Source organism: Caretta caretta, chromosome 8 (genome assembly GCF_965140235.1).
Source record: "Caretta caretta isolate rCarCar2 chromosome 8, rCarCar1.hap1, whole genome shotgun sequence".
Classification (NCBI taxonomy): domain Eukaryota; kingdom Metazoa; phylum Chordata; order Testudines; family Cheloniidae; genus Caretta; species Caretta caretta.
This window is the reverse complement of record NC_134213.1, coordinates 21458081-21478877: the sequence shown is the minus strand read 5'-3', so window position 1 is coordinate 21478877 and position 20797 is coordinate 21458081. Positions and strand designations below refer to the sequence as shown.

The 20797-nt window shown below is 42.7% G+C and overlaps 1 protein-coding gene across 2 annotated transcripts in view; it reads left to right on the top strand.

Moving 5' to 3' along the window:
* The window catches only part of UBTD2 (ubiquitin domain containing 2), a 113471-nt gene that overhangs the window by 29642 nt on the left and 63032 nt on the right, over positions 1-20797 (top strand). The window lies entirely within an intron of this gene.

Sequence of the window (20797 nt, the reverse complement as noted above, 5' to 3'; positions counted from 1 at the left end):
CCTTTTCTTTTTGCAAATACAGACTAAAACGGCTGTTACTCTGAAACCTGTCATTAGTGTTATAGTTATCACACAGGTTTACGCAAACCAGGAAGTTTGAAGACTATATAGTGTTTACACTAGACATTATCATGGGAGCAGAATGGGCTTCTTCTCATTAATTATATTCTAGTAGCACTCAAAGTCCCAGTCAGGATTGGTGTCCCATTGTGCTAAGCCATATATAAACACACAGACATGGTCCCTGCCCTGAAGATTTGTAATCTGAGTCTACAGATGGAAGCATTTGGTATATATAGTTACCAGATCAGTATTCTACTGGCAGTTATGCAATACTAGAAAAAGACTTTGCCATGCAATCACTTCTAATAATTATTTTTATTCTAAATATTACAATATACATAATGCATACTTTTTGTGTTCAATAATATGTCTATCTAAGCAAAAGTGGTAGTATACCTATAAAATAGCAGATATATTCAAAACCACATGGTAAGAATAAATCCATGGTACTTATTTATTTTGAAATAATTGCGGTTTGGGATTTTTGTACTAGATAAATCTTGTGGCCGTTGTGCCTAAGCATATCTTGTGCTAATACTTCTTAACTCATTGGCTACCCTCTATGTACCAACAAAGTCCATGTCCTTAAATTATTTAATTTTCAGAAAAAAATTAATTTCACTTAAAAAAAAAAAAAGAAAAGAAAAACAAAAGGATCTGGAAAGTAAACTCAGAGCCAAGAAAGAGACATCTTGCTAAAATCTAATTTTTCCTATTCTGTTAATTTGAATGCACTTTTTAAAAGGATACATGTATTTAGTCTGATTTTAAAACGTTCATGTCATTTTAATGATACGGGGAAAGAGAAGTGGAGACACTTGGCCCAATAACTCACATTCCTAATTTTAGAGTGGAGTGTTAACAATGGGAAATAAGAGGTATTTTTTGCCCCTTCTTGGTGGGTTTTTTAAATCCTATAGTGCCTTTCAAAAAGAGTAAATTCATGTCCTGACAGATACGATGTTCAAACCTGTATTTGAGCTCTTGCTGAGTACATAATGGCTTATCCCTCTGCCTACACAATTGCTGCATTGCCCGTATTTATTTCACTGTGCACAACTCTCTGCTTTCTTGAGTATTAAAGGTGCTTTATTAAACCAAATTATATTTTGTAACCGTACTTTCCTTTTAAAAGGAAGGAAAATTGATTTGGTGTGACATGAATGCTACCTTGTGTATTATAAAGCATATCATACCCCATATAATACACAAAAAATACTCCTATCCCATCAGTTTTAAATCCAACTTATTTTAGCATTAACTCTTCATAAATAAGTCTGATTCCTAGACTATAATTTGCCAACATCTATTTGTGCAATAATTGAAACTGGTGGCACTTACTGTATGCAGTGTGCAACACAAGGCTATTCTTTGCAACTGTGAAGGTAGGAAAATCTGTTTAATAATAGTGGTTTCTAATCCACCATGCAAGGTGTGAAAAACTTCTCATACTGTTGCTAGTCTCTAACTCCAAAATAAATGTAGGCTACCCTCCCCTCAACCCCCCCCCCGCCTCCTCCCTCCCCCAAAAAAACAAAAAACAAAAACACTTGTACATGAAACAGGAATTCTTTACACTGGAAATTTGACTTGACTAAGTCTTCTTATGGAATCAATTGTGCATATTGGTAAATAATGCATAATTCCTGAGTAGCATGGAATCTCTGCCTATTTATAGTTAATATTGCCATACATAAATTATTTTTGTTCCTGTATGTGTATCTAACAAAACAGTATTCCCTCTTTGTATAAGAGTTACGGGTTATTTTTCTTGAGGTAACAAAAATTCAGAAGAAATGTCTCTGCGGAAGTATTCTGTGAGTCTATCAAAACAAACAAATTCTTTGGTGTCTTGTCCAAGTGAATCCAAACTACAAGTCCTTTCTGAGAAGGAAAATGCTTTCTCATAGTGACTCAGAATGCAGCTGAATGTTTTGTACTCTTTTGGAAGCAGAGGCATACTAAACTAGCCCAGATTAATGAAGACAGCAGGTAATCTAGTGGAAACGGAGATAAGCAGTGAAAGCTGCTCTGGCTTTAAGAACATTTATGTGAATTTTCTTGTTCTGTACACTTTATGGATACAGTGCATTTATATTTTGTGGCTAATCTATGGATTTCTTGTGTCTCAAGTTAATACCTAGCTCTGATTGTGGATTGTATCGTTCTTATGGTCAAATAATGTCTTTTTGTTCTGTGAAGCATCATTTACCTATATGCTACTATCTAAATAATACAAACAGTAGTAATTACATGCCATGTAAATCTCATAAAGATGTAAAAAGAAAAGGAGTACTTGTAGCAACTAAGAGACTAACAAATTTATTTGAAATAAATGTGTTAGTCTCTAAGTTGCCACAAGTACTCCTTTTCTTTTTGCAGATACAGACTAACATGGCTGCTACTCTGAAACCTATAAAGATGTAAAGCTCATACATGTAACTGTCTTGAAATGAATCACTTTGAATTAAGAATGTTTGAAACCTCATTCAGGGAATGTTATGTTTTGAGTGGATTTTTGACAACCACCCAGCCCTGCAAATTACTTCAGTCCTGACCAAGAGACTACTGAGAAGTAATTAAGCCTGTAGAATGTGCCCAACTAGTCCCCTGCCAAAAAAGGTAATCCTGAGTTCATGTTCTCGTTCCCTTCATGTGCTAGCAGTTCTTGTCATCTCACATTATACACTGCTAATGCACAAATGTTGTGAAATTTTCACAGCTTTTCAATATGAGGAGGATTAATCAAAGACAATGCTAGTAATTGATGATTACATTATCATTTAAATTCTACTAAACTCAGTGGCAAACGCTTTTAGGAAAGTGAGAAAGGAAAAGCAAGTCCTATGTGCTGATTGCAAAAGCCTAATTACCTGAAATAATTTCTTCTCAGATGCATACAGTTTGTTGCCCTCTGTCATCTGTAAATACCTGTCCATCTGGTGAATCCTCTGGCTATATAACATGATGCTTATTCTGTGCCTAAAAGTCTTCATTGTCATTTCAAGTTGCAAATATGAGATGCTATTTAAAAGTAAATTTTAACTGTGAAAACTGAACTCTGGCGCATTTTGCTACTGTTCCAAGATCTGCATATTCCATGATCCAAGGAAATTAGATGATAGACAAATTAGTGATTGTCAGCCTGGCAGCGCAGAATATAGTCCGAAGAGGACATATTGGATATCAAAGTAGCATACCTCATAGGTCTGTCTGGCCTTCTCTGGTATATAGTCCCCCATAACACATTGTAGAATAAATTTTAAATTATCCATCCTTAGCACTTTGCTTTTATTGTAGCAGGGTATAATCTCTGTCCTGTCACCCTGCTGTCAGAAACCCCTAACATTATGATAATTCTCAATTAGAACACATTCTTCCCAGTCAGTTTGATTTCTCAGTGTTTCATAGTCCCCAACATTCTCAGTTAGAATAGTTTTTCTGTAGATCAATTTGTCTCTGACTCTTGAAATCTGCTTTCAAGTTTACTACCCATTGCAATTATTGTAACCCAGGTCATCTCCAATCAGGTTCTAGTATCTGTGGTTTTCACTGGCTAGCACCAACATCATTTTGATAATCAAAGCTTGCATGCTACAGATGGGTCAGAAACTGAAAATAGACAGGCTTGTCTTGCAACTCATGGAAGCTTTGGAGTTCTACCACAACTTAAAAAGAAAAGGAATCATAGAATCATAGAATATCAGGGTTGGAAGGGACCCCAGAAGGTCATCTAGTCCAACCCCCTGCTCAAAGCAGGACCAATTCCCAGTTAAATCATCCCAGCCAGGGCTTTGTCAAGCCTGACCTTAAAAACCTCTAAGGAAGGAGATTCTACCACCTCCCTAGGTAACTCATTCCAGTGTTTCACCACCCTCTTAGTGAAAAAGTTTTTCCTAATATCCAATCTAAACCTCCCCCACTGCAACTTGAGACCATTACTCCTCGTTCTGTCATCTGCTACCATTGAGAACAGTCTAGAGCCATCCTCTTTGGAACCCCCTTTCAGGTAGTTGAAAGCAGCTATCAAATCCCCCCTCATTCTTCTCTTCTGCAGGCTAAACAATCCCAGCTCCCTCAGCCTCTCCTCATAACTCATGTGTTCCAGTCCCCTAATCATTTTTGTTGCCCTTCGCTGGACTCTCTCCAATTTATCCACATCCTTCTTGAAGTGTGGGGCCCAAAACTGGACACAGTACTCCAGATGAGGCCTCACCAATGTCGAATAGAGGGGAACGATCACGTCCCTCGATCTGCTCGCTATGCCCCTACCTATACATCCCAAAATGCCATTGGCCTTCTTGGCAACAAGGGCACACTGCTGACTCATAACCAGCTTCTCGTCCACTGTCACCCCTAGGTCCTTTTCCGCAGAACTGCTGCCTAGCCATTCGGTCCCTAGTCTGTAGCTGTGCATTGGGTTCTTCCGTCCTAAAGTACATGTACATGTGATATATGCCATCATGTGCCAGCAATGCCCCTCTGCCATGTACATTGGTCAAACTGGACAATCTCTACGTAAAAGAATAAATGGACACAAATCAGACGTCAAGAATTATAACGTTGGAGAACACTTCAGTCTCTTTGGTCACTCGATTACAGACTTAAAAGTTGCAATTCTTCAACAAAAAAACTTCAAAAACAGACTTCAAGGAGTTAATGAATTGGAATTAATTTGCAAACTGGATACAATTAACTTAGGCTTGAATAGAGAATGGGAGTGGATGGGTCATTACACAAAGTAAAACTATTTCCCCTTGTTTATCCCCCCACCCCCCCACGGTTCCTCAGACGTTCTTGTCAGCTGCTGGAAATGGCCCACCTTGATTATCACTACAAAAGGTTTTTTCCCCCCTGCTCTCCTGCTGGTAATAGCTCACCTTACCTGATCACCCTCGTTACAGCGTGTATGGTAACGCCCATTGTTTCATGTTCTCTATGTATATAAATCTCCCCACTGTATTTTCCACTGAATGCATCTGATGAAGTGAGCTGTAGCTCATGAAAGCTTATGCTCAAATAAATTTGTTAGTCTCTAAGGTGCCACAAGTACTCCTTTTCTTTTTGTGAATACAGACTAACACGGCTGCTACTCTGGAACAACTTAAACAGACCTTCCTAAATTTATTTTCAAGTATCCTCTATCATCCTATGCATTAATAGCAAAACAAACCAGGAGTAGAAGTTATCTGAAATTTGATACCAAGTACACTGCTGATGGTTCCATACCACTCTGAGCTGAGATGATTGAGAGCATTGGCAGCTGACCTCTTTATTCCTCTTTACCCTTTCACCCACACCTGGAACACTTCAATTACTGAGGTTACTCTGCTGTTAGATGTCTGATTTTATTGTAGAGTAACAGGCCAGTACAGCAGGTTCGAGTTCATTTTTATGAAAAAAAAAATTTAGTTTGCTATTTTCTAATTTTTCTCTCAGTGGATGTGATTGTTAGAGGATGGTGTTGGTCAACTTGATATTTACTTGGAGTTAGCTCAGGGCAAACACATGCATACCCAGGTATAAAGTTTCAGGCTTATTAGTTGAATATCTAGTCCAGAAATGTTTGACAAGGAGAATAAAGCAAACTGCTGACCTGTCTCTCCCCTCTTTCCCTGTATCATTATCTTTGACTTAAGTCACCATTTTATGATGGAGATCAGCCTGGTGGTAGTTTCATTTGTGAGCACTCCAATTTGTGAATGTTAAAATAAAATCATAAATGTTCTTTTTGTATCTTGCTATCTGAACTACTTGGAGACGCAATAGCAAAGCTAATGAACTTCTATATTTACACTCTTTAGTGTCAACTACAACTTGTTTTTTAAAGTGACTTTTTCCCTATATAGTAATTTTAAAAGAAGAAGAAATTTAAGTTCTTGAGTTTAAATTCCATCTTCTTCAGGAAAGGAGTCAAAAAGGTGGTGGTCAATATTGTAGGGAAGAAAAGTACTCCTACAGGACAGGCTTCATGACTATAGACATTTAGGTTCCCAGTCCTGAGTGGAGCTTTGAGTGATATTGCAGTGCCAAAATCTGTTAGCATTTCGCATCTTAAACTGATAATACTCAAAGTCAGTGCTAGAGTTCGCTTTCTGTCCCTAATTCACTGTTGTGCCAAGGTTCTATATAACGGCCTTTGTTGATAGGTAAAATTGGAGAGACTTTACTGCCCACCATTGGGAGATGGGTGATGGATTATTTCACAGAAAGAAATCTGACATTTGAGGAGTGTAGGGAATGCATTTTCCTGTCACTATATATTCTATATGCAGTCTTTTTTGTAACCACAGGGATCAGCATAGTTGCATGCACACACAGCTGCTGTGTTTGATCTCACAGGGACAGAAAAGTTTTTCAGAAATTACCGGGGTATAGTGATAAGAAAAATGAGAGGAGTAGGTTTGAGCAAGACACTCGTGTAAAAATGTCGATGAAATATGCCAGGAGTGTGTACAAATTATTTCTATTAGTGATTTAACTGAGCATAAAACAGTAATTAAATCATAAAATACTGGCTTGCAAAATGAGGAGAGAACTCTGTTAATGCCTAGAAACATAGAATTTCAGTCAGATGTCTGTCTCAAGGAACAAGAGAAGAGATAAATAAGCACACTTACTTTCAACTGAGCAATTGTTTTTCAGTTTCCTGTAAGGCATGAGTGGATCTCCATTTCCAGCTATAAAACTAAGGGCTTGGCTACACTTGCGAGTTACAGCGCACTAAAGGAGCTCTGGGTGCACTAGCTCACTACCCGTCCACACTGGCAGGGCATGTAGAGCGCACTGACTCAGCGGCTGGTCCGCTCCTGGTACTCCACCTCGGTGAGTGGAGTAACGTTTTGTGCGCCCCCGCTGGAGCGCCGCGGCGCCAGTGTGGACGCCCTGGTCTGTTAGTGCGCGCTGATCAGCCTCCAGAAGTGTCCCACAATGCCTGTTCTAGCCACTCTGGTCATCACTTTGAACTCTACTGCCCTGCCCTCAGGTGACCAACCGTCAGACCCGCCCTTTAAATTCTCTGGGAATTTTGAAAATCCCCTTCCTGTTTGCTCAGCCAGGCGTGGAGTGCTCTCAGCGAATCTTTCCAGGTGACCATACCTCCATGCGCTAGGCGATCCCCAGTATGGAGCAATGGCAAGGTGCTGGACCTCATCAGTGATTGGGGGGAGGAAGCTGTCCAGTCCCAGCTGTGCTCCAGCTGTAGGAATTACAATACTTTCGCGCAGATATCAAGGGACCTGATAGAAAGGGGCCATGACAAGGGTGCGCTGCAGTGCAGGATTAAAGTGAAGGAGCTGCAGAATGCCGACCGCAAAGTCCACGAGGCAAGCAGCCACTCCGGTGCTGCCCCTACCACCTGCCATTTCTACAAAGAGCTGGATGCGATAGTTGGGGCCGACTCCACCTCCACTCTGAGGACCACCATGGACACTTCAAAGCCCAGTTCATCAAGGGAGGAGGAGCAGCAGCAAAGCGGGAACGAGGGTGATGAGGCAGAGGAAGACACCCCGGAATCCCTAGATGCATGCAGCCAGGAGCTGTTCTCAAGCCAGGAGGAAGGTAGCAAGTTGCGGCGGCCGGTGCTTGGGGAAGGACAAACACCAGAGGAGGTTCCCGGTAAGCGGCTTTTATTTTGGGAAGGAAGTCATTCGGTGCGGGCCCTTGGGGTGTAGAGGTTTAGGGCTGCGTGCATGCCTAGATGCGGAATAGGGCATTGATGTGCTCTCTCACATTGTGGTAATCAGCCTCAGTGATCTCTTCAAAGTCTAATCCAGAACTTGGGCAATGCACTTGTGCAGGTTTCTTGGGAGAGCCACTGCGTTCCTTGTCCCAGTAAGGCTAACTTGTCCGCGCCACTGTGCCGTGAGGGGCAGGGGGACCATTGCTGTACACAGGCAAGCTGCATATGGGCCAGGGCAGAATCCACATTGCAGTAGAATACCCTCCCTTACTTCCCAGTTCACCCTCAGCAGCAAGATATCTTCCAGGACGAACTCCTGTGGAAGATACGGGGACAGTGTTCAGGATAGGGGCCCCCTGCCACTGTTGATTCTCCCCAAGGCACAGAAACCCAGAGGACAGTACAGCCATGAAACAAGCAGTCACGCTTGACCCTGTGGTTACTCACCATTTTGGGGCTCCTGTGGATTATGTGCGCTCGCTTTGGGATGGGCAAATTATGCTGTTGTGTAGATTGCTTGCCCTTAAGTATGGGGAAATCATTGCTCTGTCTGGTTTGAACAATGCTACCTCTGTTAAGTGTTGCATTTTGCCTTTACAGATGCAACCTTGGGATCTCAGCCATCTGTGTTATCACCGGCTGAAAGACTCCAAAGAATCAGAAAGAGGCCACACAGAAGCAAGGAAGACATGTTGCATGAAGTAATGTAGCATTCAAGTAATGAAAATCAAAAAGTGCAGGAGTGGCGGGACAGTGAAAGGAGGATCCACTAGCAGAATGAGGGGCACCGGCACAGAAGTGCGGTGCTCCGGCAGCAAAGCACGGATCGGCTGATAAGCATAATGGAGCACCAGGCAGACTCAATCCAGGCACTTGTAGCCATGTAGGCAGAGCACTACCGTGCCCAAAACCCCCTTCAGTCCTTGTCCCAAAACTCTTTCCCTTGTGCCCCCATTTCACCTCCAACCCACTTTCCCCAACATCTGGGTTCTTACCGTCACCAGCTGCCTCCAACACTTGTAGCTTCACCTCCCAGCCCTGAAAACTACCACCCTTACCCTCTGCACTCAACCCCCATCACCATGCAGTATAGCCATCCTGAAGTGCAGCACTCATTGCACAGCACTCCAGACAGGAAGGCTGAGTATGATAACAGGACATACGCAAATCTGTGATTGTGCCATTCCCCTCCCCACCCCACCCCCTTGCCCTTTCTGTTTCCCAAGCAGTTGTGTTTCTTTTCAATAAATGAATTTTCTTTTCAATAAATGGACTTTTTTGGCTTTGAAAACATTCTTTATTATTGCATAAAGTAAAAGATACCTTAGCCCAGGAAAGAAGCAGGTGCTGCAAGTCAGCATAGCAAACACAGATTCCTACTAACATTGGAACCACTGCACTTCACTCCCTTGCAGGGCACCAGACATTCCTGGTGGCTTTCAGCGTCAAATTGCTCCCTCAAGGCATCCCTAGTCCTTGCAGCCCCACACTGGGCCCTTCTAATAGCCCTGCCCTCTGGCTGTTCATATTCAGCCTCTAGGTGTTGAACTGCCGAGTTCCATGCCTGAGTGAATCGTTCACCCTTCCCTTCACAAATGTTATGGAGGGTACAGCACACAGATATAACCGTGGGATGCTGTCATTGGCCAGGTCCAGTTTCCCATACAGAGAGCACCAGCGGCCCTTTAAATGGCCAAAAGCACGCTCCACAGTCATTCTGCACCAGCTCAGCCTGTTGTTGAACCGTTCCTTGCTGCTGTCAAGGCTCCCTGTGTAGGGTTTCATGAGCCACGGCATTAATGGGTAATCGGGGTCCCCAAGGATCACAATGGGTATTTCTACTTCCCCTATAGTGGTGATCTGATCTGGGAAAAAAGTCCCGGCTTGCAGTTTCCTGAACAGGCCAGTGTTCTGAAAGATGCGTACGTCATGCACCTTTTCGGGCCAGCCTGCGTTAATGTCAGTGAAATGCCCACGGTGATCCACAAGCACCTGGAGAACCATAGAGAAATACCCCTTCCGATTAATGTACTCGGAGGCTAGGTGGGCTGGTGCCAGAATTGGAATATGTGTGCCATCTATCGCCCTTCTGCTGTTAGGGAAACCCATTTGTGCAAAGCCATCCACAATGTCATGCACGTTACCCAGAGTCATGGTTCTTCTGAGCAGGATGCGATTAATGGCCCTGCAAACTTGGATCAACACAATTCCAACAGTCGACTTTCCCACTCCAAACTGGTTAGCGACCGATCAGTAGCTGTCTGGAGTTGCCAACTCCCAGATTGCAATAACCACCCGCTTCTCCGCCATCAGGGCAACTCTCCGTGTTGTGTCCTTGCACCATAGGGTGGGGGCAAGCTCCTCATAGTCCCACAAAGTGGCTTTTCTCATCCGAAAGTTCTGCAGCCATTGCTCGTCATCCCAGACTTGCATGACGATGTGATCCCACTGCTCAGTGCTTGTTTTCCGACCCCAAAAGTGGCGTTCCATGCTGGTGAGCATGTCCGTGAATGCCACAAGCAAACTCGTGTCATGTGTTACTCGAGTCGATATCGTCGGAGCCCTCACTGTCACTTTGGATCGTAAGGAATAATTCGACTGCCAAACGTGACGTGCTGGCGAGACTCATCAGCATACTCCTCAGCAGTTCGGGCTCCGTTCCCGCAGACCGAAAGGGAAGACAGCACGTGCAGTACAAAAAACGTGGAAAGATGGCGCCAAATGCGGACGGAAGCACAGGGATTGCTGGGATGCGAACCGATGCATCACAGGGTGTTGGGACAGGACCCAGAATGCCCTGTACTCCCCACCCCCTTCCCACAAGCCACAGCGCCAGAACGGGAAGAGGTGCTCTGTGGGATAGCTGCCTGTAATGCACTGCTCCTAATGCCGCTGCAAGTGCCGCAAATGTGGCCACGCCAGGGCGCTTGTTCCTGTCAGTGTAGACAGACTGCAGAGCTTTCCCTGCTGTGTTCTCCAAAGGCGGGTTTAACTCAAAGCGCTCTACATCTGTAAGTGTAGCCATGCTCTTAATCATTAAAGATACTGCATAGTGAATTTGTCAGGTAAAAACCCTAGTTCAAGCTTTTTCCAATCTTTTAATTAACTGAGGAGCTTAAGTAACTGAAGCAGGTTATTAACTGCGTTTGGTTAATTGGCTGATGTGAGACTTGATCCCTGCTAATAACTATGCCTGTAGGATAAACTCAAGGTGTGGCATTAGCTGAAGTTACCCAGCTTCATCATTTCCCATCGTAAAACAATTGTTAGCTATGAGGTTTGCAAGTTTATTTTTGTACATTTCTTTATGGAACTCATGCCCCTCTCATGCTAAAAATGTTAGTGGCTTCGCAATGAATACTTGAGCTAGAACATCACGTTCTTTAAATGCAGTAAATAGGGACCTTGGTCTTGTGATTCATATCATATCACTGTATGTTTGTCCAGTGTAAATGTCATACTTCTATGAAAAGTTACCACCATTACCATAATGTGCTCTGCATGGTGCTACATATTGAGATCAGTACAAAACTGAAGCTAGTGCGGAATCAACCGCTTTTATTAAGCAATTTCACATTAGGAGCACATTATGTTAGTACTGTTGGAGCTGTGCTTGCTGAAAAGAGCTTTCCAGCTAGAATTTAAGACCTCAGCATTGACCTATAAAACCCTAAATTGTTTGGGAGCTGGTTAGCTAAGAGTCTCTGCTATCCTGCCATGGTTTAGATCAGCAGAGGCACTCAAGCTGGAATCCCTTCAGTATGAGAAATGGATCTGCCAGCAGGATGTTCTCTGTGAATGGGTCGCTTGACTCCCCACCTTGCCTTTTAACCTTCTCTCCCTTCTCTTCTGTGTTCCCCCCATTCCCCGATTTTCATGGAAAAGAGAGGTGAAGATTATAAAGGTTTGGGTTTATTTTGTTGGTTTTGGTCTAAGGAGTCATCTTCATGAAACTTTGTCGTCTTCCGTCTTTAAAAGTTGTCTCATATCTCCGTTATATGTATTGTATTGGTGTCCTTATTTGTGTACTGGCTTCAGGCATGAGTTCTTGAATTACATGGGAAAGTCAGTGGCAGTTCTTTAAAAGAAAAAAATATTTCGCTAAATGCACTCTTCTATTTATAAAGTATATTGCTTTCATTTTTAAAATGGAAAAGGTGTCTGCACAGTGTGCTGGATATTATAACTACTCAATTTGTGGCAAAATATAGACCTGATGTACACCAGATGTCCGTGTCTATCAGTTCACAGAATTCCTGTTGACCTTCTGTGGTGCGTTTGAGAATTTGAGATAGCTGGTTGCTCAACTATTATGCTGCCATTATAAGTTTCAGTCAACATAAAAGCAAAGTTTTCTTTATAAGACTTCCAGCTTAGTTTAATCTTATTTTGATCTTGCTGCAAGCACACAAATTGGTGGTTGTTAGCATTTCGATGCAGGGGAAACACTTTGAACATCTTGAATTGTAAGTTATTTTTAACGAGATATATGTTTTATTTCAGCTTCCAGTAAATGTCAATTATTTTTTCTTTAAATCCTTTCCCTTGTACCTCATAAAAATGATTGTTGTGCTACAATTAAAATCCTGGGCCAGCACAGCATTCATTTGCAGCAGGAAGCGGATGGTCTGATTCATGACTTCAGAACTACACTATCTGAACTAGCAGACGAAGACCAGTTTATGCTGTTGACTTTGAATGGCAAGCAGATAGTAGCATAATTGTCAGCATAAGATTCACTAATCAGTGGAACTGTGTACTCTGCAACTCCATCTGATACGTCTAACGCTTCTCTATTAACTGAATCCACAAGAAGATATAAAAGGCATTTAATGCTGTTTTTAAAAAAAAATGTTTTCTTGATGAAACTGCTGAATTACATTCTTGGCGGGGGACTCAAAGCAATACACAGTTTTTAAGTAATCTCCATGCAAGCTTTCTCTTGCATTCCTGAAGAGGTTACTAATTATACTGAATGAATTGTCCTAGGTACTGTGTGGTGTTTTCCCCCTTGAAAGAACCTGCATTGATGCCAGCATATTCATTTTCAGCTGTGATCCTAAATTTAAATCCATCCCTCCAGAGGTAAAAATGTGCATTTTGCTGTCAAGCTCAAACAGTGGTGGTAATCACATTCAATAGGAGCATGTGCTTGCTATTGACCTCAAAAGAAGACTTCCACTTCAGGATTTTAAGTGGTTCAAGTAAAGGTTTTGAGGCTTCAGCTACATGTCTTTATGTCTGTCCTAGCATTCCTCAAAGGCCTTGTCTGCTGTAGCATTTTCCCAGTGTCAGTCTAGTATGTGCACAGATCTACCAGTGCTGGCAACTTTATAAGCTCTAGTATAGGTGGTATTAAATGACACAGCTGAAAATGCCTACACCAAATCTGTCATGGCGCTTACACCATATCACTGGTGCAGCTGCACTAATGGTTGAAGAAATGCTGAAAATAGTGTGTCCATACAGGCTAGTGTTGCTACACAGACAATATAGCTGGGAAGGCAAGGTTTTCTTACAAGTTTAATATGGTTCCTACACTGCTGATGAGAGGATGCTGGAGTAGGATACATATAATTCTCTTCCCCATCAGGGCTGAGAACATGCCTGCTAAGTTGGCAGCAGTGTGTCAGACTAAGGAGCAGAGGAGTTGGCTGTCAACCCTGAACTTGATGTAGTGAGTCTGCAAGATGTCCCGCTCTCTTAAGAGTTGCAATCTTTCAGAAGAAAGGTTTCAGAGGAACAGCCGTGTTAGTCTGTATTCGCAAAAAGAAAAGGAGTACTTGTGGCACCTTAGAGACTAACCAATTTATTTGAGCATGAGCTTTCGTGAGCCACAGCTCACTTAGTGAGCTGTGGCTCACGAAAGCTCATGCTCAAATAAATTGGTTAGTCTCTAAGGTGCCACAAGTACTCCTTTTCTTTTTTCAGAAGAAAGGAATTGAACTTCGTATTGCGAGTTCTGTTAAGAAGATTAGAGATGTCTTGTTCATTGTGCTGCCATTAGACAGGCAGCCAAGCAGGCAGGCCTGGAAAAAAACCCTAATACTTAAGTTTACAAATTAATAAGAAGAAGACTCACCCCCTGGAAAACATGGTATTGGTATTTCCTGATACTAATTCAATAGTTTCTATCCGAGCCACTTGGCTTTTGAGCTCCTCCCTTGATTTGACCCATAGAATGGAGAATTGTGCCCTTTGATATTTTTTTTATTGGCCTGTTGTAATAAATTGATTCAGGGCATTTATAAAGTTCACGTTATTTGTCTTTAACTACTGAGTACTTACTTTTGTGATGTCTTGGAACCACAAACGTTATTGTTGTCATAAAAATCTGGATGGGTAAATCATACTGACCCTTGCCATTTTTATGGATAGCTGTCTTGCTTCCTCTTGAGAGGTGGGCTTTTGTGTTATAAAATTGATATTGCTTCCAAATGTGAGTCCAATATTACAAGCAGCTTTTCATGCTCTATACCCCTCACTTGCTGCCTTATTTCTTTGGCAGATCATCACAAGGAGACTATAATGGTGGTGAAGGATGAAGATTAAAATGTAATTACCGGTAACTCTTGAGTCAGTTTCCTCTCTTTGCCACCACACTTTTATGCACCCTCCTCTTCCCTTGTGCTTTATTTCTCATGCTGTGAAGGAAACCTTCAAACTGATTATGCAGTGATTTAGGGCCTTGTGTGTGGAAAGGAGGAATGGAGAGGAAGACAGTGGTGCATGCTTATTTGACTTTTAGTTGTCTCCAGCAGCTAAGAATTACCAATATAATTTATTTTTTTATTCACCAACTAGCAACAACTGTTGCATTACATTGCAGTACATTGCAGTCACTGTACCTTTAAGTGGGAAAAGTCCAGATAAACACTGAGAGTCCTTATCCTTCCCTCCTGCTTCCATAGTGATGCTTGCCTGGGTTTGTGCCCTAGTTCTGAGAACAGGTGAGCACTGTCTTTCTGATTGCACAGTGCCATTTGCCACGCTGGCTGACAGCATATGGATGCCACAGATGGTTGATTTCCCTTTTCAGTGGAGACTACGCACATCATTTAACACTGGTACATGCAGTGTTTGGCAATCTAATCTTGTAGGGAGTGCAAACCTTGATTCAAGTGCATAGTCCATTGTCTTCCACTGTGTCTATCTCATTGACCCGCTTTTAAAAAAAAAAAAAATAAAAAAAAAATCATTTCTGGTACTTGCTGAGCTTGTTGTGTGTGGTTCCCCTTTTTGAGGTTTATTACTCTGAAACATTTCTCCCTGTGATTTCATTTCCTGGAGTACTCACTTTTACAACTCATCCCATCCTGTCATTTGCCTTTATACTGTGTGCCTTACATTTTATTGCAAATTAATTTGAATGGATCACTCAAGATGCCATCAGAGAATGCTATCTTGCTTACCTTCTTTGTTCCCTTGCCCCACACCCAGCCTCCACGCACACAGACCTATACTTAGCTTCTAAATTCATATACTGGTTAGTCCATGAGTCGATATAACATCTGAAACATAGTGACCTCAGTAGAAAGTCTCTTGGTATGTGCATATATTTTCTCCTCCCAGGGAGCCTGTGGGAAGAGAACACCTCATTGAGTCTCATAGGGTATGTCTATACTGCAATTAAAAACCTGCGGCTGGCTCGTGCCAGCTGACTCAGACTCGCGGGGCTTGGGCTAAGGGACTGTTTAATTGTGGTGTAGACATTCAGGCCCAGGATCTAAGACCCTGCGAGGTGGGAGGGTCCCAGAGCTCAGGCTGCATCCTGAGCCAGAATATCTACACAACAATAAACAGTCCCTTTGCCCGAGCCCTGCGAACTCAAGTCAACTGGCAGCTGTGATTTTTTCGGTGTAGATCTATCCATAGGCTATCTACTGTTGATCTTACATAGTAACTCTTGGCCCTCGGTAAAAACAAAATTTCATTAGAACAGTTAAGATTGAGAGTGTTTCAGTGGTATCTAGTTTACGTCTTCCACCCTAAACACTGTAGTTGTTTACAATTCAGTCCTTTAAAAAAAAAGAAAAAAAAGAAAAAAAAGGCAACTAATGTTGGAATAAACGAACAGCTGAGGTTTTCAGCCAGTTCTCCACTTCTGTGAGATCTTTCTCTGTACACTATCCCCTCAAGTAGTAAAGCTGTTGACCTAATGTAGTAGGGTTGCCAATTTTCTACTCACACACAACCAAACACCCTTGCCCCGCCCCTCTGAGGCCCTGCTCCTGCTCGTTCTATTCCCCACTCCCTCTGTCACTCGCTCTCCCCACCCTCACTCACTCGCTCATTTTCACCAGGCTGGCTCAGGGGGCTGGCGTGCAGGAGGATGTGAGGGTTCCAGCAGGGGGTGCGGACCCTGGGGTGGGGCCAGAAATGAGGAGTTCAGAGTGTGGGAGGGGGCTCTGGGCTGAGGCGGTGGGTTAGGATTGAAGAGGGGGTAAGGGCTCTGGCTGGGGGTGTGGCTCTGGGGTTGGACCAGGGCTGAGGGGTTTGGGGTGCAGGAGGCTGGGACTGAGGGGTTGGAGAGTGGGAGGGGGATCAGGGCTGGGGCAGGGGGTTGGGGCATGGGGGTGGGAGCGAGGGCTCTGGCTGGGGGTGCAGGTTCTGGGGTGGGGAACCTTTTTTTCTGTTACGGGCCATAGACCCACAGAGAGAAAATCAATCGTGGGCCACTCACCCGCCCGGGGGATGCGTGGAGGCTTGGGGCTCCCCTTCACAGTGGGGCGAGCAAGTGGTCGCAGCTCCAGCCCGATGGGGGGGATGGAGGCTTCGGGCTCCCCACCACAAGGGGTGAGCAGGCCCCCTCCCCCGCAAAGGGGCAAGCAGGCGCTCGCGGCTCCAGCCCCATGGAGGGGGCGGGGCGCAGAGGCTCAGGGCTTCCCCCTGCAACAGGGCAAGCAGGTGCTCAAAGCTCCAGCACCGTGGGGGGGGGGGGGGGCACAGAGGTTCAGGGCTCTGCCTCCCCCTTCCTTGCAATGGGGCAAGCTAGCGCTTGTGGCTCGAGCCCTGCCAGGGGGTGCCGCAGGCTGAATGAAATTAACCACAGATCTGGGCCATAGGTTCCCCACTCCTGTCTTAGCTGTAGGAGCTGAGGGGGGACATGCCAGTGGCTTCCCGGGAGCCGCGTGGTGCGGAGGTTAGTAGGGAGCCTACCATCCCCGCTGCACAGCGCCACCAAGTGGACAATCAGCAGCCCGGTCAGTGGTGCTGACCAGAGCTGCCAGGATCTCTTTTCAACCGGGTGTTCCGGTTGAAAACTGGACACCTGGTCACCTTATGAAGTAGGGAAAAAAATTTTTTACATTTCTCAATTATTTTGTTCTTGTGAACCAAATTTCTATAGTGAGTCTTGGTGGTTGGTTTTTCAACTATAGTGGTGTAATTCATTTATTAATAGTGTTGAAACTGAGGAGGATATGAGAAAATGGGCAGAATTAGTAGTAGCCCAGATGATATATCAAATCTTACAAAATATGTAAGGGAAATAAGGGGCACAAATACTTCTAAAATAAGTCTGTCTTTATTCCAACTCTATTCAGTGGCAAAGAAAAAATTTCTTTGAGATTATTTCTTGTTGAAATCTGGGAATAATAAATTCAGTTTTCTAAAAGGGCTTTGAGTTGGTAATTGCTCCTCAATTTAACAGGAAGAGAATTTTGTATTCAAATAACATTCTTGATCATTATTTATATTCATAATTGTTTCAAATTTGTATTTAATGCAAAGTTAGCCTGTTCTGACTTATCTCCCTTCTTGAAGCTAATATTTTTTTCTGTCTTTCAACTTACTTATCCCCAGAGAGGATGCAGTGATTATTTCACCAATTATACTTGGGTGTGTACAGTTTAAGCAACTGAACTTAGTTTTCTCTGCCAAACCCTCCCCACTAGCTCCATTCTCCATTGCTATCAAGTTCAGTAGGGTTCCATGCCATGAAATCCAGCTTTACAAATGTATTCCACTCTCTTCTACACAGCCAGGCAGTCATTGGATCTTGTCCCTTCCTCCTTTAGAACACTGATTAAAATCTGTTCCCCTCCTTCCCATTTCAGTTGCTTATAACCTTGTGTTTCTTGGTCATCTTCTGTCTTAACAACTGTAATGTTCTTCTGTCGGGGTCTCCCTGCATCTCCCCACCAGTCCATCCAAAATGCTGCTTCAAAACCCTGCCCTCTCCCAACAGTTGTAACTGTTTGTTTGTCCCTGTGTCACTCTTTCTCCCCGCCCACCAACCACCTTTTCATACATATGCTACCTTAATATACTGCTTCTGTGAAGCCTCCTTTGACGTTCTTTGAAGTATATATATTGCACCCAGGAGAAAAAAAAATAATTTTGACTTTGTGAATTCAAGCACTCAAGTTACAAATGCCAGGATTTTTATTTAATTCAGTGCTCAGGATGCATGGCACTCAGGGAGTGAACAGCATTGGGTATTGAATGAATCTGTTTGTATGACCCCTGCCTAAATTGTTCTGGAAGTTGGAAGGGGTGTGTGAAGTGAATGAGGCAGGGGACTGCAGGAAGAAGACGGATGGTCTCATAGGTAAGGCAGTTGAATGCACCCTGGGAATTGATTCTATCCCTGCCTCTGTCTCAGAGTTTTTATATGGTTCTGGGCAAGTCACCTAAATCAAAAAATTCATTCATGTTCCTCATTGTCTGGGTACCCAGCTCAAGACCCCTGCAATCTGATTTGTAGAATTGCTGAGTGCTCTCAACTACAAGTGAGGTCAGTGGGAGATTTGCTTTGAACATGTAATGTGCAATAAAATGCCAAATACTGTGAGGAAAAATTAGGTCATGCGCTTCTCAGATTGGGCATCCAGAATATTTGACACTTGTCAATTTTGGCGTTAATCTCTGTGCCTCTATTCCCGAGGTATAAAATAGGGATAGTACAGCCTCACCTCATGGAGGTGGTGTGAAGATAAATTCATTAATATTTGTAAAGAACTAAGATACTACTATCTGAGCATCACAGAAAAACCCAGGATAAAAATTATCAACTCTTATTCAGTGTAGGGTCTGATGATGGAAGTAAATAAGGCAGCCACATAGTGTTGAGGATAAAAAGTTATACTGAATAGCTATCCATTCAGTGGGGATTGTCCAATCAGTGCATGGGACAAAGGGAAGGGTCTTGTCAAAATTATGTCATCAAATAATTAGAGGCTATCCTAATTCGTGTGCACCAGGGCCCCAGACTATGATTGTACCGTCAACCTTACTTCTGGCATTTCCTAACTGATAAGTGTTTAACTTTGAAACCTTAATGCTCTTTTTATGTAGGTTTTGTTTGTAATTTTATAGGTTTTTAAAAAAAGCAACATGAAAAACAGGTGTGTTTTTTTCAGGAGAACAGCAAAAGGCATGTGACACCAGGGCAGCCATCCCCCCCTTATCAAATTTCAAGTTCCTGTTGCAAAGAAAGATGTCACTAGGCTAGAGCTTCTCAGTGGACAATTTTAAGAATATTTTAATCTAGGCAAAAAATGTTTTTCCCTAACCTCATTATAATAAATGACCAAACTGTTTCTGCTGAAATGTTCTGGAAAAAATTAGCCTGAGGCAGACACTGAGCATGGTTAAAATAACCCAGCTGGTTAAAATTTGGCAAAATTATAAGCAATTGAAGATGCGGTGGTGGTATGGAATATGTTGTGCAGCCCTTAACTAAGGGTTTGCAACTTGTGCTGCTTCTAATGATGAAAATCAATATATTTTGCACATATCTTAAGACACTCCCTCCACTGAAAAATTGCTCCTCTTTTTCTTCAATAGTCTGTTTTCATTATTTGATTGGACATTAAGTTCTTGGGGCAGACACATTATCTTATTTGATTGTAAGGTGTCTCACAACTCTGGTACTCTACAAGTAAAGTTGGCAGTTGGAGTTGAATTTCTGTCATTGATAATGGGATAACAGTATTCAAAATAATGAGACTTTTTTTTTTTTGGTCAATATTAATCAGTTGCTTCCCCTTATCTGGTCTCACAGGAGGAGAATTACTAGATCATACTGAAATTGACTTAGCAAGCATGATCCTAATAGAATGAAACAACTTTACTCATATAATTTGTGAAATTCACTTAAGAAACGGAGGTGACCATTTTGGGCTTTAGTCTGGATGGATTTATTCAAAAGTCCATAGTCAATAGTGCAGACAGCTGCACTGAATAAATCAAATTGATGACAAGTGAGGAAAAAAACTTCATGATAGTCTGCAGAGGGTTGGAAACATGTTGTCCACCTGAAAAATAAGGTTTCATAACTTGCCCAAAGCAAAGATTTAATGAAGCAGTTGCAGTCTTCTGAAGGATCCGCCACTGTACAAAATGTAAAGCAAACTAGATGGACCACATTTGTTCTGTGGTGGTTAATCCTACTTATGGGACTGTTTGTCTGATGCATACGCTTTCAGTGTGTTCATGTCGGAGATCATTTTCTTTGAGTCCAATGGATTAATATTTATACTTGAAAAACATTTTTTTGTTGAGAAGGGTTCACATTTTTGGTTTTGTGTGTGTGCATGCGCATGCAGATGTGGAAGAGAATATTATAGTAGTTGTATGACTTTTTAGCCAGAAGACGTGGAGGAAGAGATTAACATTTCACATCTGCAATTGTCAGATATACCTACTATAAATCTTTACTTACATCCCCCACTAGTCAGCATTCTAGATTCACCAACGTCTGTCTTGCTGTTTTTCACCTCATGCTGTTTTCTGAACCTGGGAAATTCACAGCAGTCCTGGTAATTAGCTAGAAAAGACAATAAGTTTTGATGGATTTTCTATTAGGAAAATATCCTAAATGAGACTTTAGTGGCTTTAATATTGTGTGTGTGGAATGTGAGAGGGTGCTGGGGGGTGGTTCTCAGGGGCCCTGTGATTCATGCTCTAATTGCAACATGAAACCTGGGTTTGATTCTTGTGGGAGAGGTGCATCTTGAAATGGAACTACTGAAGAGAGAATAGGCTAATCCCTGGAGGGTAAGGATCACTTTTCATGTGTTTGCAGTGACTCCTCACACTGTTCTAGGA